Source organism: Lynx canadensis, chromosome B3 (assembly GCF_007474595.2).
Source record: "Lynx canadensis isolate LIC74 chromosome B3, mLynCan4.pri.v2, whole genome shotgun sequence".
Taxonomy (NCBI): Eukaryota; Metazoa; Chordata; class Mammalia; order Carnivora; family Felidae; genus Lynx; species Lynx canadensis.
The window spans coordinates 27609227-27624792 of record NC_044308.2 but is presented as its reverse complement, the minus strand read 5'-3'; positions in this window follow the sequence as shown (position 1 = coordinate 27624792).

The window sequence follows — 15566 nt, the reverse complement described above, 5'->3', positions numbered from 1 at the left end:
ATATACAAAATATCCTTTTTATTTAAAGTTATAATCAGTTTCTTTGTTGCTACATAATTATGATTATTTTAATGACAGTATAATTTCCCATAAAGTTAATTACCATAGTTTGTCCAACCATTTAGCAGTTGTTGGTTGTATGGTAGTTTGACTACCAGTTTTTTTCTATTATAAATGATGCTGTAATAAACATCTTCATAAATTTTGAAAATACTAGGTTAGAGTATAAAACCTATGCCGACATTACTAGTTTGTGGAGCAGTATGAAATAATATACTATTCTGAACGAAAACTTTAATACTGAATGAATCTAGCCCATTGTTTATTCTTTTGTATTGTGGTAACATACAGTTGACCCTTGAACAACAGGGGTTTGAACTGCTTGGGTCCACTCACACTTGGATTTTTTTTACAATATAGTACTGTGAATGTGTTTTTTCTTCTTTATGATTTTCTTGATGTTCTCTTTTCTGTAGCTTACTTTATTGTAAGACTACAGTATATAATACATATGTAAAACGTGTTTTAATCTACTCTTTATGTTATTGGTAAGGCTTAGGTCAACAGTAGGTTAGTAGTAGTAGTAGTAGTAGTAGTAGTAGTAGTAGTTAAGTTTTTAGGGAATCGAAAGTTATTTGTGGATTTTTCTGTGGGGGGGGGCGGTCAATGCCCCTAAACCCCAGATTGTTCAAGGGTCAGTTGTATATAACATAAAACTTGTCATTTTAACCATTTTTAAATGTACTATTGATATTAATTATGTTGACAATGTTGCAACCCTCTCTACTATTTATTTCTAAAAATTTTCCATCATCTGAAACAGAAATTCTGTAGCCATTAAGCAGTCATCCCCATTTCTTCTTCCCCCTACTTCCAATCTTCTAATCTACTTGCAGTCTCTATGAATTCACCTATTCTAGATATTTCATGTAAATGAAATTATACAATATCTGTCCTTCTGTGACTGGCTTATTTCACTTAGCTTGGTTTTCATTTGGTTTTAAGTTTCATCCATGTTGTAGCATGTATCAGAACTTGATTCCTTTTTATAGCTGAGTAATATTCCATTGTGTGTGTGTGTGTGTGTATATATATGTATATATATATATACACAACATTTATATATATATATATATATATACACACACACACACACACACAACATTTTATTTATCTGTTCATCTGTTGATGCACACTTGGGGTGTTTCTGCCTTTTGGCTTTTGTGAATAATGTTGCAATGATCACCCATGAAAGTGTCTGTTTCAGTCCCTGACTTAAAAATGTTTTGGATACACTGTACCTAAGAATGGAATTGCTGAGTCATGGTAATTCTATGTTTAGTTTTTTGAAGAACTGCCAAACTTTTCCATAGTCTCTGCACCATTTTACATTCCCACCAGCAATACACAAGGATTCCAATTTCTCTACATTCTCACCAATACTTGTAATTTTCCAGTTGTCTTTTCTTTAATAGCCATTGTAGTAAGTGTGAAGTGGTTGCTTATTCTTTTTAAATATACTTGTGAACATCAGTGGTATTTCCTGAAATAAGCAATGAGTCCCATTATAACTCTTAGAGGCAAGTGAAAGCAGTAGCAGCAGCAGCAGCAGCAGCAGCAGCAGCAGCATTGCCAAAATAGTCATAATCATTTACTTCTCTAATAATGCCAGTATGTATATGTAAATATATAAATATGTATGTAAACATATACATAAACACACACACACACATGCCTTCAGTGCTTTTGGCAAAAAGAGTAATGCTCATTAAAAAAAAAACCTCAGTGAATTCAGTAAATGCCAGAGAATATAAAGCCTCACCCCAAATTCCATCACCCTAAAGTAACTATTATTACCATTAAGAACTCCACTACAAACATTTTTCCAGATGAGTAAATGGGTAAAAGGATAGACATTTATCACATGGGAAGGCACATATGGTATTTTAATTCAAAGCTAAAACTATATTACATGGATTTAACATTTAAAAAGCTGAAATAAAAATGGAGTGACTACTGAAGCTGAGGTAAAATGCTATTCTACCACAAGAGATATTAGTTCCTAAAAGATGCTTCTAAAATTAAAGTCAGTGAAAAACATTAAGAGGTGGGAGTAACTATGTTTCATTTAACTCTTAACTTTTAGACAGTATAAATTGACTCCTTGCAATAACAAATGAGGAAATCAGCTCACTTTCCAAATCCTTGCAATTTTTTTTTTGTATTTGCCAAGGCTTATAACATTTAGAAACTACCATGTATTCATAATTCTATACTTGTATAATCTTAAATATATATTTTACTGGGTTCATTATTCACATCACTCTTTTACCAATTTTTTTTCTATATTTCAGTTCACTAGAAAATTTTCAATGAACAGACACTGAAAATAAACCATAGGTGCTATAATCTTTGAGGTTTTTAAATGTTATGGAATGTTTACATGAGCCACAAAATGGACAGATTTATTTATTTATTTATTTATTTATTTATTTATTTTTGAGACAGAGAGACAGAGCATGAACAGGGGAGGGGCAGAGAGAGAGGGAGACACAGAATCTGAAACAGGCTCCAGGCTCTGAGCTGTCAGCACAGAGCCCGACGCGGGGCTCGAACTCACAGAACGCAAGATCATGACCTGAGCCGAAGTCGGCCGCTTAACCAACTGAGCCACCCAGGCGCCCCCGGAAATTTGCTTTTTAAAATGTTATAAGGTTGGGGTGCCTGGATGGCTCAGTTGGTTAAGCATCAAACTATTTTTTTTGTTTCTTTTTTTTTTTAATTTTTTTTAATGTTTATTTATTTTTGAGACAGAGAGAGAAAGAGCATGAACGGGGGAGGGTCAGAGAGAGGGAGACACAGAATCTGAAACAGGCTCCAGGCTCTGAGCTGTCAGCACAGAGCCCGAAGCGGGGCTCGAACTCACGGACCGCGAGATCATGACCTGAGCCGATGTCGGCTGCTTAACTGACTGAGCCACCCAGGCGCCCCAAGCGTCCAACTCTTGATTTCAGCTCAGGTCATGATCTCGTGGGTCATGAGATTGACCCTTGTGTTGGGCTTTGCAGTGACACTGCGGAGCCTGCTTGGGATTCTTTCTCTCCTTCTATCTCTGCCCCTCCCTGGCTCAGGAGCACATGGTTTCTCTTTCTTGCTCTTTCAAAATAAATAAATAAGTAAACTTTTAAAAAAATTAAAATAAAATTTCATAAGTAAATAAGATGAGTGTGTAAGCATATGTGTAAATGGATTTATCAAGCGACACCTGTTACCGTCTCCAGGCAAGGAAAAGTCCTACTGCATGGAAGATAGCACAGTAGGGAATGGATACCTGCCACCAAGAGCAGCAGTCACAGGATTTCTACTCATTCCATGGTATATAAATGTCAGGGTCACCAAGAGAGATAAGACTCACATAGGCACTGGATAGCACAAACCTTTACTCTCACACAGAAGAGACAGAATAAGACCAGCTTCAGCAGTAGGTTTCAGTCTCTCGTGGTCAACAGGTCGCAGCCTGCAGCCAATGTGGGCAATGGCCTGCATGCACCCCTCTTTTGCTGCAAGCAAAGGACCCCATTCCCACCCCTCTGGGAATGGATATAGTAGTGGGGTTGGCTAAGGGCCATATGATGCGCCTGCTTAAGCAGAACAAAGGAGTACACAGAATCTGAAACAGGGAAAGAGATTGTCACTCAAGGTGATAAACCCAGAACAGGCTGCCAAGGCTCTTTACTTCTTGATAAAGAAGTATTCTGTGCCCTACACACATTCTCATGCAACCAGGTAGGGATCAGAAGACTGCACACAAGTGATTGCCTTTCCCACCAAGTTTAAAAAAGTAAAAACAGGGGCACCTGTGTGGCTCAGTCAGTTAAGTGTATGACTCTTGATTTCGGCTCAGGTCATGATTCCACGATTCGCGAGTTCAAACCCATGTGGAGCCTGCTTGGGAGTCTCTGCTTGGGTAATGTGTAACGTATATGAGGATTGCATGCTATTCTCTATGTGTTTGAAAACATTCTCGTTTTAAAGTTTATTTATTTATTTTAAGAGAGAGAGAGAGAGAGAGAGAGAGAGAGAGAGAGAGTGCATGCAAGCAAGGGAGGGGCAGTGAGAGAGGGAGAGAGAGAATCCCAAGCAGGCTCCATGCTGTCACTGCACAGCCCAACACAGGGCTTGATCCCACAAACCTGGAGATCATGACCTGAGCTGAAATCAAGAGTCAGAAGCTTAACTGACTGAGCCACCCAGGTGCCCTGAAACCATTCTTAATAAAAGTACTTATGGTGTTTTTTTTTTTTAACTCTGAAGACTGCCTGATTTTTAAAAAAATATATATTTTTATTTCTACACTTGAGAAGAGTTTAAATACAAACAAGTAATCAGGAAAGATTGAAAAATCTTTTTTTTTTTACTTTATTATAAAATATTTCAAATATATATGGAAGTGCAGAGAACATTTTTAAAAATCCATGTACCCATCCCTCCAAATCTGTCTAATCATAATAGACAGATTATGCAAAGTCCTCTTTTATTATAATACAATAGCAAAGTCCTCTTTTATTCCATCTCTCTTACTTCTGCCCAGAATCTGCAGAATTATTCTCCTTGAAGCTCAATAACTCAATCAGGATATAACAGTACTGATCAATCTATACCATTTCTCCTAGTACATAGAATATTCTTTCTTTTGTAAATTGTTTTTCCTTCTTTCAGCAAATTTCTATCACTGTGTTTTTATTTTGTATCTTTTTTTTAAAGTTTATTTTGAGAGAGAGAAAGACAGAGAGTGAACAGGGAAGGGGGAGAGAGAGAGAGAATCCCAAGCAGACTCTGTGCTGTCATCGCAGAGCCCAACATGGGGCTGGATCTCACGAACCAAACTGATCATGACCTGAGCAGAGATCAAGAGTCAGACACTTAACCAACCGAGCTACCCAGGTTCCTGCCACTGTGTTTTTAAACATCCCCAAGCTACCCCTCCCCATCTTACGTTCCATCAGGTGAGTTCTCTATTTTAAGGACACCAATTCTTATGTTGGATATTCTTTTATTATGTTATGTTTTTTTTCTTCTGAATTATCTTGATATTTATCCTCTATGTCTATAACCACAATAGGATAATGGTGATATTCTATTTACTTCATTAGCTCTGAAATTTTGTTTTCTTCAAATCTGTTGTTTGTTATATAGTCCTTGGGTTCTTCTTTTACTTATTTTATGTTCTTATTAAGTATCTGTGTCAGGACTTCCCGGGACCACCCAGAAGGTAGATGATTCACTTAGGTAGACTCACAGGACTTAGCTTATAGTCATATGAATGACTATGATTACAATGAAAGGATGCAAAGAAAAATCAGCAAAGGGAAAAAGTCCATGCGATGAGGTCTGGAAGAAACAAGGAGCTTCCAAGAGTTCTCCTCAAAAGAAGTAACACACATGTGCTTAATTCCCCCAACAGGTTATGATGATATGTCTGAAACACTATCTACCAGGTAAACTTGCCTAGGAGTGCAGGGATTTTATCAATCCAAGAGTCTCTAAAGGAAAGCAGTTGTTCAGCATAAACCATATTGCTTGTACAAACAATGTAGGCACAGTGAGCCACTCTAATCAGTTAGGGAAATGGATAATAATTTAGTGATAAGAGGACTCTCCAAATTCAGATTCCCAGATACCAGCCCAAGGCAAACTTTGAAAGCAGGCCTAAAGACAGTAGTCTCACATATGCTATGCTCTCTTCAGAACAGCATCCTGGAGTAAAATTCTTATCATGGAGTTTACTCTTATTCCTTGGGTAATGTTGTCTTCCAGACTGTTTTCTTCATCTATTTATGTATATCTGTGTATCTATCTGCATGTCTTTCTTTTTCTTTTCTGCTCCTCCGCCAGCATCTATAGTCTCCTGATTTGTTCATTTTGGCCACTCTGTCTTGTCTTTCTTTCTTCCTTTCTATCTTTCTGTAATTCTTTCTTTTTGCTATTTTATGTTTGTATTAATAGCCTCTCCAATACAGAAGTCAATTAAAGCCAAGAAAGCATGCCTGAAAAAGTTATTTGAGTAAACTAAATACCATAAAGCCAACAGATTGATTCTATTAATTTTAAAAGCAGGTGAAACTCTGAAGTCTCACTCAGAAAAGCTATCTACTCTTATGTTACACACAAAACTAGTAAGATTTAAATTTTATTAGGACTTCCTAAACTATTATCTGGTGAAAAATGTTGATAGGCTGTGGACAACTGGGTAACCATATAAAAAAATTAAATTGGATCTATTCATTATAACTTAAAGAAAGATAAATTCACATAGGTGACTTTTTTCAATGTTAAAAAGAGCCTCATTTGTTTTCTTTTGTTTTTTTAGATTCTGCACATAAGCAAAATCATGTTGTGTTTGTCTTTCTCTGCCTTATTTCACTGAGCATAATACTCTCTAGGTCCATAGGTCCATCCATGTTGTCACAAATGTCAAGATCTCATCCCCTTTTATAGCTGAGTAATATTCCATTATATGTATGTGTGTGTGTGTGTGTGTGTGTGTGTGTGTGTGTGTGTGTATTCTTTATTCACTTATCTATTGATGGACACTTGGATTGCTTCCATATATTGGCTGTTGTAAATAATGTTACAATGAACATAGAGGTGCATATATCCTGTCGAATTAGTGTTTTGTTTCCTTAAGGTAAATACCCAGTAGTGAAATTATTGGATCATATGGTATGTATGTATGAATGTATGTATGTATGTATTTTGGTATTTCTTTTTTTAGGTTTTTGGGGAACCTCCATACTGTTTTCCACAGTAGCTGCACCAATTTACATTCTTACCAAAAATGGATGAGGATGTAGACACATCCTCATCAACACTTGTTATTTCTTATCTTTTTTTCTAGCCATTCTGACAGGTGTTAGGTGATATCTCATTATGGTTTTAATTTGCCTTTCCCTGATGATTAGTGACGTTGAGCAACTTTTCATCTATTCTATTGGCCAAAACAAAGAAAAATCAGGGGCACCTGGGTGGCTCAGTGGGTTAAGTAATTGACTCTTGATTTTGGCTAGGGTCTTGATCTCATTGTTCATGAGTTTGAGCCCCACACTGGGCTCCTGCTGCCAGTGCAGAGCCTGCTTGGGATTCTCTCTCTCTCTCTCTCTCTCTCTGCTCCTCCCCACCTCTCTCTCTCAAAAAATAAACTTAAAAAATTTAAAAAAAAAACACAAAGAAAAAGCAGAAACAGACCCATAAATACAGAGAACAAACTGATTGCCAGAGGGGAAGCAATGGGGAATAGGGCAAAATAGGCAAAGGGGAGTGAGAGATACAGGCTTTCATTTATGGAATGAAATAAGTCATGGAGATAAAAGGTACAACATAGGGAAGATAGTCAATGGCTTGTAATAGCATTATATGGTTGATGGATGGTAGCTACACTTGTGAGCATAACTGCATATAAACTTCTCAAATCACTATGTTGTACACCTGAAACTAATGTAAAATTGTGTGTCAATTATAATAAAAGTAAAAAAAAAGTATACTTAAATTTAAGTATAATTTAAATTTAAATATACTTAAATTTTAAAAAATAAAAACTTAATTTAAAAGAGTGCCAGTCAACATCATGATTGCAGCCTTTTAAGACTCCAAGCGAAGGATCGAGCTAAGCCTTACTCTCTACCCCCAGAAACTGTGAAAAAACAAATATTCTTTAAAACTTAAAGTTTGTGGTAATTTGCTATGTAGCCATAGGTAACTAATGCAGTTGCTAGTTTTTTTGTAGCATAATTTAATGTGTACCTCTATCATCCGTATTTTCTATAAACTAGATGTCACTTCTAGATGTTTGATTAGATTACAGTTGTACCTTTTAATTTTAAAAATATGACATAGATGGTGCTAGTGATTTCTACTGCATCAAATCTGGAGGTACCTAATGCCTGATAAGGTCAGTGGGTTCAGGTAGTGAGAACCTGTTCTTTCTTCTGTAAACTTCCCTATCATCCTTCCAGCTAAAAGTTTCATCCATGAAACTTTGCCTGATGATCTTTGCCTGATTAAATAAATTAGATTAAATGCCAAAATAATGATGTTTAAAATTCAATCATTTTTTTACTTACTAACTGGAATCTTTCTTAAGTGTGCAGCTTGGTCTATCTATATCTATCTATATATCTGTATCTATATCTATATACCTATCATCCCCCCTACCCAGATCAAAATATAGAGGATTTCTAGGACTCTAGAGGTTCCTTCTGGATCTATACCTTCCCTCAAGAAAATCACTATTCTGACTTCAATCATTATCATTTTGTTTTGTCTTCTTGAAGTTCATATAAATGAAATACAGCACATTCTCTCTTGTAGCTGGTTTCTTTCTTTCTTTTTTATTTTTTAATGTCCCTTCCCAAAGTTTCCCGTGTTATTTTCCATTGATTCTAGCCATGGCTCTCTTGCTGTTCCTCATGTATACTCATGATTTCTCATGTTGGTCTCATTATCTACAAGTTCCTTGCCTAGCTCTTATTCCACCATGCAATCAATGTATAATAATTTGAGGAACCTGGGTGGCTCAGTCTGTTAAGTGGCTGACTTCGGCTCAGGTCATGAACTCATGGGTCATGGGTTTCAGCCCCACATCAGTCTCTGTGCTGACAGCTCAGGGCCTGGAGCCTGCTTCAGATTCTGTGTCTCCCTCTGTCTCTCTGCCCCTCCCCTGCTCACACTCTGTCTCTCTCAAAAATAAGTAAACATTAAAAATTATAATAATTTATTTTGTTACCTGTGTATTATCTTGGAAGAGACAAGAAAACATCATTAATTTTTTTTTATCTATTCTTCTCTCTCTCTCTTTTCTTTTACTCTTTAGAGGAACTAGTCTGAGGCCAACTCCATAATCAGATAATCGTTTCTCTAAATTTGTTTTTTTTTTCAATATATGAAGTTTATTGTCAAATTGGTTTCCATACAACACCCAGTGCTCATCCCAAAAGGTGCCCTCCTCAATACCCATCACCCACCCTCCCCTCCCTCTCACCCCCCATCAACCCTCAGTTTGTTCTCAGTTTTTAAGAGTCTCTTATGCTTTGGCTCTCTTCCACTCTAACCTCTTTTTTTTTTTCCTTCCCCTCCCCCATGGGTTTCTGTTAAGTTTCTCAGGATCCACATAAGAGTGAACGTATGGTATCTGTCTTTCTCTGTTTGGCTTACTTCACTTAGCATCACACTCTCCAGTTCCATCCATGTTACTACAAAGGGCCATATTTCATTCTTTCTCATTGCCACGTAGTACTCCATTGAGTATATAAACCACAATTTCTTTTTTAAAAAAAATTTTTTTTTCAACGTTTATTTATTTTTGGGACAGAGAGAGACAGAGCATGAACGGGGGAGGGGCAGAGAGAGAGGGAGACACAGAATCGGAAACAGGCTCCAGGCTCTGAGCCATCAGCCCAGAGCCTGACGCGGGGCTCGAACTCCCGGACCGCGAGATCGTGACCTGGCTGAAGTCGGACGCTTAACCGACTGCGCCACCCAGGCGCCCCTAAACCACAATTTCTTTATCCGTTCATCAGTTGATGGACATTTAGGCTCTTTCCATAATTTGGCTATTGTTGAGAGTGCTGCTATAAACATTGGGGTACAAGTGCCCCGAGGCATCAGTACTCCTGTATCCCTTGGGTAAATTCCTAGCAGTGCTATTGCTGGGTCATAGGGTAGGTCTATTTTTAATTTTCTGAGGAATCTCCACACTGTTTTCCAGAGTGGCTGCACCACTTTGCATTCCCACCAACAGTGCAAGAGGGTTCCCGTTTCTCCACATCCTCGCCAGCATCTATAGTCTCCTGACTGGTTCATTTTGGCCACTCTGACTGGCGTGAGGTGATATCTGAGTGTGGTTTTGATTTGTATTTCCCTGATGAGGAGCGACATTGAGCATCTTTTCATGTGCCTGTTGGCCATCCGGATGTCTTCTTTAGAGAAGTGTCTATTCATGTTTTCTGCCCATTTCTTCACTGGGTTATTTGTTTTTCGGGTGTGGAGTTTGGTGAGCTCTTTATAGATTTTGGATACTAGCCCTTTGTCTGATATGTCATTTGCAAATATCTTTTCCCATTCCGCTGGATGCCTTTTAGTTTTGTTGGTTGTTTCCTTTGCTGTGCAGAAGCTTTTTATCTTCATAAGGTCCCAGTAGTTCATTTTTGTTTTAATTCCCTTGCCTTTGGGGATGTGTCAAGTAAGAAATTGCTGTGGCTGAGGTCAGAGAGGTCTTTTCCTGCTTTCTCCTCTAGGGTTTTGATGGTTTCCTGTCTCACATTCAGGTCCTTTATCCATTTTGAGTTTATTTTTGTGAATGGTGTGAGAAAGTGGTCTAGTTTCAATCTTCTGCATGTTGCAGTCCAGTTCTCCCAGCACCATTTGTTAAAGAGACTGTCTTTTTTCCATTGGATGTTCTTTCCTGCTTTCTCAAAGATTAGTTGGCCATACGTTTGTGGGTCTAGTTCTGGGGTTTCTATTCTATTCCATTGGTCTATGTGTCTGTTTTTGTTTGTAGCTGGTTTCTTTCACTCAACAATATGTGAGATTCACCCATGTTGTTGAATGTTCCAGTACTTCATTCTTTGTGTGTGTGTGTGTGGGGGGGGGTGGTTAGTAGTATTCCGTTAGGTAAATATAACACAATTTATCCTTTCTCTTTTTGATAGACATTTAGGTTGTATCCAGTTGGAGACTATCATGAATAAAAATGGCTCTGAACATTCTTATACAAGTCTCTCTGTGGACATATGCACTCATTTCTTTTGTGTACATACCTAGGAGTGGAATTTCAGAAGGTAGGCATAAGTTAAGCGTTAACAGAAAACACCAAACAGTTTTCCAATGTGATTATACCATTCTATACTCCCATCAGAATTGTTTGACAGTTCAGGTACCACCACACCTTTCTGATACTCACATTTAATCTGTTAACTTTTAGCAGAGATAAAATAATGGAAAGACCCAAAGTAAATAGGCATGTTCCTAAGAACACTCAGTAAAGCATTGTTCACCCAATTCTGGTACTTAAAACTATGATGTGGCCAGACTGAAGAAAGAAGCCTGGCAGAACCCTCTGGGTGAAGTGCATGTCCCTTCGGTGAGCTATGTATCCCATATACTCAAGTCCCAGGAGGAAGAGAAGAGATAAAGAAGGTTCCTTCTGGGCATGCTAATCTCTTCTGTACTTTTTCATCCTTGGGTCTCTACAACAGAATGAGAGAGAGAGAGAGAGAGCACAAGTGAGAGAGAGAGAGAGAGAGAGAGAGAGAGAGAGAGCGCTCTGACAGTGTCGGAGAGTAGTGTCTCCTGCCTCACTCTCCATGAGAGGCCAGCCTCTTGGCTCCTCTTTCAGGAATTCTGAAATCCATAGTTCCTTGGTATGCTCATTTATTAAACATGGTTTATTGTTTTTCATTATGAAAAATTTAAATCCAAGTTAGTTAACATATAGTGTAATAATCATTTCAGGATTAGAATCTAGTGATTCATCACTTCCATGTAACACCCAGTGCTCATCCCAACAAGGGCCCTCCTTAATGCCCATCACCCATTTAGCCCATTCCCCTACCCAACACCCCACCAGCAACCCTCAGTTTGTTCTCTGTATTTAAGAGTCTCTTATGGGTTGTCTTCCTCTCTGTTTTTATCTTATTTTTGCTTCCCTTCCCTTATGTTCATCTGTTTTTTTCTTAAATTCCACAAATGACTGAAATTATATGATATTTGTCTTTCCCTGACTGACTTATTTCACTTAGCATAATACCCTCTAGTTCCATCCATGTTGTTGCAAATGGTAAGATTTCATTCTTTTTGATTGCCAGGTAATCCATTGTATATATATGGATGCCAAGTCCATTGTATATATATATACCACCTCTTCTTTATCCATTCATCAGTTGATGGACATTTGGGCTCTTTCCATACTTTGGCTATTGTTGATAGTGCTGCTCTAAACAGTGGGGTGCATGTATCCCTTAGAATCAGCATTTTTTTATCCTTTGGATAAATACCTAGTAGTGCAATGCTGGGTCATAGGGTAGTTCTATCCTTATTTTTTAAAAGCTTATTTATTTATTTATTTATTTATTTAACCAGTGGGGGAGGGACATAGAGAGGGGGGAAGAGAGGAGCCGGAGTAGGCTCTGTGCTTACAGCAGAGAGCCCAATGTGGGGCTTGAACCCATGAACCACAAGATCACAACCTGAACTGAAGCTGGATGCTTAACTGACTGAGGTGCCCCTATTTTTAACTTTTCGAGGAACTATTAAACATGGTTTTTAAAAAAATTTTTTAATGTCTATTTATTTTTGAGAGAGAGAGAGAGAGAGAGAGAGAGCGAGCCAGCCAGGGAGGGGCAGAGAGAGAGGGAGACACAGAATCTGAAGCAGGCTCCAGGCTCTGAGTTGTCAGCGCAGAGACTGATATGGGACTTGAACCCACTGATGTGAGATCATGACCTGACCAGAAGTCAGACACTTAACCGACTGAGCCACCCAGACGCCCCTATTAAACATGTTTTAAAGCAAAGTCTCCCAGCTCTGTTGGATGGGTCCCCATGAGGGGAGCGAGGGCCAATGAGGGGTCCTTTCCTAAAGGTCCTTTTCTTTTTTTTTTAATTTTAAATGTTTATTTATTTTTGAGAGACAGAGAAAGAGAGAGAAAGAGTGGGGGAAGGGGCAAAGAGAGATGGAGACACAGAATCTGAAGCAGGCTCCAGGCTGTCAGCACAGAACCTGACGCGGGGCTTGAACTCAGGAACTGTAAGATCATGACTTGAGCCGAAGTCAGACATTCAAACAACTGAGCCACCCAAGCGCCCTGAAGGTCCTTTTTTGAAGGCAGCACTCTGGTTAGAGTCTTCGGACCTCCAGGTCTTGTAATTACGGTGAGACTCCCCAGAAAAAGCCTTCCAGGCATGTGGTAGAGCCAAATGGCTTTGAGAAGGCAGTATTTGTCCCCATCCTAAAGAACACTCATGCCCGTTTGATAGGAGGGCTTGGGGGTGTGCAACTCTGGGCTGAGTCAACTATCTACGAGCAGGACTCAATGGAGCAGAGGGAGACCCAGCAGGTCTGACCTTGAAAGAAATAAAGCCTTTCCAGGTGCAGGTCTAGTCAGTCTTGGGCACCTACTCTATAATTTCCAGCCACACTCAGAAATACTGGCGCAGAAACCAACTAGTGAATAATAGATTTCTAGAGCTAAAAAGGGCCTTAGGAATATCTATTCTAAATCAACACATGCATTATGCATTTTATACAAACTGGAGGCTCCATAAATGCTAGCAACTGCCTGTTTGGAGGTCACGGCAAGCAGATTAGATTTTAAGTGCAATGTGAGTGATGGGGGATGGGCTTTAAGGTTTTAGGAACAGAAAGAAATATATTTTGAGTGAAATGGGTAAATTGAAAATGAGGTTTTAAGTTAGAACCATTAAAATTTTTTTTTAGAAAAATCTCTCACCTCCAAAATTATCAGCATTTCTACAGAGGTAACTAAGTGAGAAGAAGAAAGAATTCTTTGTGGGGAATGAAATTTAAATGTCTTTGTGCATAGCTATCAGGGTTTTTTGTTTTGTTTTTATATTTTGTTTATTGTGAAATACAACACATTTGGAAAAGTACATAAAACAAATGCACAGTGGAACATGTTATAAAGTCAATTCCCAGGTAAACACAAACCAGTTCAAGACCTACCTCCATGGTTGGCAAAAGCCCACAAGAACCTGCCTGCTCCTGTCTCACAGCCACCTCCTCCCACACTAGTGGAACTACTCTTTTGCTTTCTTGCTTTTCTTTAGAGTTTTATATCCCAGGGGTAGTGAAAGCATTGGAAAACTACAGCCTACAAGCCAAATCTGGCACCCACTCTGTTTTCAAATAAAGTTTTGATGGAATATAATCACACCCATTACTTTATGTACTATACTGTTTACAACTACTTTCAGGCTACAAGAACAGAGTTGAGTAGTTGTTGCAGAGACCCAGATGGCCAGCTAAGTCTAAAATATTTCTTGACTCTTCAGAAAAAATTTGGTGCTTCCAGGTGTATTGTATGATTTACCAAACTTGTAGTTTGCTGCCCCCTGGTGTAGTGAAGGCGCTACCAATTTCCCACAGCTGTTTGGGAGGATTGGCTGCACAACTGCCTACTTCTGGCAGTTCTGGGGAGGAAACCAGGCCAGAGTGTGTCTTGGTGCAACCCTCAGTCAACTGATGATATTATAAATGTAATTGTCTTTTAATTTCACTTTTGAATTCTTTATAACTAATTTATAGAAATGCAAATGGTTACCAATATTGGTCTTGTGTCCTGCAACCTCAGTGAATTTGTTTCTTACCTCTAATAAATTTTTAGTAGACTCCTTAAGGTTTTCTACATAAAGCTCATGTCATCTACAAAAAAGTTTTACTTCTTCCTTTTTCATCAAGTTGCCTTTCATTCCTTTTTCATGCCTAATTGCCCTACCTAGAACCTAATGTTGAATTTTTTGAACAGTTATAGCAAGAGCAGACATTCTTATCTTATTCTTGATCCTAGGTGGAAAGCTTTCAGTCTTCCAATTAACTATGTGGTGAATTTTTTTGTAGATGCCATATGTCAGATTGAGGAAGTTCCCTTATATTTCTAACTTGTTGGGAGATTTAAAAAAATCATGAATGGGTGTTAGGTTTTATCAAATTCTTTTTCTGACTACTGAGATGATATGCATTTCCTTCTTTTCCTATTAATATGATTTTTACGTGGATTGAATATCATATGTTGAAACAACCTTGAATAGCTGGGATAAATCCCACTTGGTCACAATGTATAGTCCTTTTTGTATAGCTGCATTTGGTTTGCTGGTATTTTGCTGAGAATTTTTGCGTCTATATTGATAACAGATACTGTTTTATAGTTTTCTTATGATGTCTTTGTCTGGTTTTGGTATTCGAGTAATACTCAATTCAGAATGAATTTGGAAATGTTCTCTTCTATTTTGTGAAAGAATTTGTGAAGAGTTGGTGTTAATTTTTCAAATATTTGGTAGCATTCACCAATGAAGCCATCTGGTTTGGATCTTATCTCTGTGGGAAGGTTTTTGAATATTGATCAATCTTCTTTACTTTTTATAGACTTATTCAGATTTTCTATTTCCTCTTGAGTCAGTTTTGATATTTTTGTCTTTCTAGGAATTTCTCCATTCCATCTAGTTTATCTAATTTGTTGATAAGTAATTATTCATAGTATTCCCATATAATCCCTTTTATTTCTGTAAGGTTGGCAAATTAACATCTCCAGATATATTCCTGATTTTAGTAGGTTGAGTCCTATCTCTTCTTTTGTTGGTCTAACAAAAGGCTTGCCAATTTTGTTAATCCTTTCAAAGACCAAACTTTTAGTTTTGTGATTTTTTCTATTGATTTTTTATCCTCTATTTAACTTATTTCCACAATAATCTTTATTATTCATTCCTTCTGCTTGCTTTGGGTTTAGTTTAGTCTCCTTTAGTTTGTTCTTTTTCTAGTTTTTAAGTTGAAAGTTT